This window comes from Otolemur garnettii, unplaced genomic scaffold (genome assembly GCF_000181295.1).
Source record: "Otolemur garnettii isolate 467f Iridium unplaced genomic scaffold, OtoGar3 scaffold00039, whole genome shotgun sequence".
Classification (NCBI taxonomy): Eukaryota; Metazoa; Chordata; class Mammalia; order Primates; family Galagidae; genus Otolemur; species Otolemur garnettii.
This window is the reverse complement of record NW_003852434.1, coordinates 1,379,275-1,382,252: the sequence shown is the minus strand read 5'-3', so window position 1 is coordinate 1,382,252 and position 2,978 is coordinate 1,379,275.

Sequence of the window (2,978 nt, the reverse complement as noted above, 5' to 3'; positions counted from 1 at the left end):
TCTATCTTTGTCATTTACTGGATGTGTAACTTCAGACACATTCTTGAAGCTTTATGAACCTCATTTCCTTATCTGTAAAATGGGTAGGAAAATACAGGGTCTCGGCAAGAGTCAAGTGACACCTCCTGAAGGTTTCTACTCGGCTATGTGGCAAATGCAAGCTTGAAACCACTAAGTGGCTCCTTTTGGATCAACTGTCCAAACGCTTTATTTTCCCACTAAAAAAGAGATGCTCTGTGCTTTAGGGAGACCAATACAAATATCCCTAGATTTTAAAATAAGACGGGGAGCCTGGCTTCCTGGGAGTTTCTGAAGTGTGTCAGGTAGCGCGGTTCTCAGTTTCCCTGATCCCTGATCTCTTAGGCCTCACATTGCCTCAAACTCCCACTTTTTCTTAATGCTGACTGGCAGTTTTCCAAAAACAGGAGGCACACCCTTATCCTACATCTTAGTCTTAGGCTTTTTTTTTTTTTTAATACAATTTTCCTGATTCAAAATTTCTCACCACTGGAGCCATCAATACCAGCTGCTTCCCTCGCTGTGATGTTGTCTATTATTCCACCTTGTGCTAAGTTTTCTGCTCACAATGAAGTAGGAAGCAGATGTGGTAGCAATAAATGCAGCTCATTATCTGGATAAAAATTTGACTTGGCAGCAGTTCTCCTTGGAGTTGCCAAGTCAAATGTAACAAAGTGTATGTGATTCGATTAAATGAAATATGGAGTTCCCTTATGCTGACCACTGCCCCCATTTGGGAGTCGCTGGGGCTCCAGGCAACCACGTGAGGAAGCAGAGACGTCACCGTGATCGCAGAGGGGAGCCTTTAGAGTTTCTTCCCCTGCCCTCTAGTCACCTGATTTTTTGGGTGCACTTTCAAGTTGTTCAGGCATCTCAGGTTAGCCTGTCCCAAACCCAACTCTTGATTTTTTCCCCTCAAACCTATGACTCAGGGTGGAGGACCTGTGGCCTTTTGATTTTAAGACTATTATGTTTTAAGCACCAAAATAGATAATAAAACTTCATCTTTTCCTGCGGCACCCCTTTCAAAAAAAGGATTTACTCTATAAAACTTGGATTCTATCAAGTGGCCATAATCAAGGATCCAGAAGCCCCCAGGAAGCCCCCAGGGATTTCCCACTCCTGCAGGCTTTTCTGTCTCAGTGAACATCTTCCTGAATATTTAAATCAGAGCCTTTGGAGTCATTCTTGATCCCTCCACCTAAATACATTCCAGAATAAAGTTCATCATCTACCCTCTAAATCACCTGTTCCTTCCTCAACCACAACCCTCATCCAAGCCAGGGGAACATCTCTCATCTGGATACTGACATCACCCCTGCGGTCTCTCTGTCCTTCCCAGCCATTTGTCTTTATCTTTGACTCATGCACCAAACCACATTAGGAGTATTCTTTCAAAAATTTAAATCTTACCTTGTTCTTCTGTTGCTGACAGCCTTTTATTTGGCTTCTATTGGATTTAGAATAAAATCCAGATATCTTATCATAGCCTATGAAGGCCTCATATTACCTCCTCCTGCCATCCTTCCGGCTTCCTCTCCTCCCACCCTGCAGTGGTCCTCCCTGTTCAGCCATGTGTGCAGTGCCTCTCTCAGTTCCTTTAGCCAGTCCTTGCCCCTCAGCTCCTGGCTGGAAGACCCACTCTCTCCTTTCATATAGAAGCCTCTTCTCATCCCTCGCATCTCAAGTTAAATATACTCCGTCACGACTTAATTTACAGTAACACTCCTCTCCTGTCATTGTTTCTCACAGCACTATGTCTTCCCTCTTAGTATTTATTAATAATTACATATGTTTTTAATGTCTACATCTCATCCTAGACAGTAAGATCCCTGAGGGAAGATAGAGAGCCCCTAGCACAGGGCCCACGGAGGCGCTTTGAAAATTTGTTTGGATGATGAAGGGAGTGGACAGCAAGGAGGGAGTTTAGAATCAGCGTGGAGCTTGAGGGACACACACCCATGACTCAGTACCCAGGAAGGTCTCCTTGATCTGATACTCAGATTTTTTTAATTTGATAAAAATTTTTTTTGTCAGTTCAGGATGTTATAAGTATTGTTTTCATTTTTAAATCTTTCAGGAGCAAAATGGCTTTGTAGACCTAGGTTGGGAGGAGGATAGCCTTCAACACTAGGGTCTAAAGTAACATCCCCCACACTGTCAGTCAGAAATCAGCATGTTGTCCTCAGAACCAGACACACTGTTTGTGAACCAAAGTTCTTAACGTCTCAGCAATTACTGAGCCAGTCTTGTTTGGGGTCCTCATGGTGATGCCAGAGTCACATCCAACTAATTTGGGGCCTACAGCTTTTTCCTACCAGGCAGGCAGAAGAAATTTTTACTTAGTTTTAGCAGGGATAGCATGAATTTTAAAAAAATGTAAAAGCTTATTGAGTTGTGGCACATACTGATGAATTTAGCATTTACTTAATGGGGATCTTCTCAGTTCTATAGGACACTGTAAAATGCTCAGACTCCTGGTGGGCATGGTGGTTCACACCTGTAATCCCAACACTCTGGGAGGCCAAAGAGGGTAGATTGCCTGAGCTCAGGAGTTCAAGACCAGCTTGAGCAAGAGTGAGACCCCTGTCTCAACTAAAAAGAGAAAAAGCTAGCTGGGCCTTGTGGTGGGTGCCTAGATTCTCAGATACTTGAGACGCTAAGGCAAGAGTATTCCTTGAGCCTGAAAGTTTGAGGTTGCTGTGAGCTGTGATGCCACAGACATAGAATGAGATCCGGTCTCAAAAAAAGAAAAAAAGGGTGGCGCTTGTGGCTCAGTGAGTAGGGCTCCGGTCCCATTTACTGAGGGTGGCAGGTTTGAACCCAGCCCCAGCCAAACTGCAACAACAAAATAGCCGGGCATTATGGTGGGTGCCTATAGTCCCAGCTACTTGGGAGGCTGAGGCAAGAGAATCACCTAAGCCCAAGAGTTGGAGGTTGCTGTGAGCTGTGACACCACA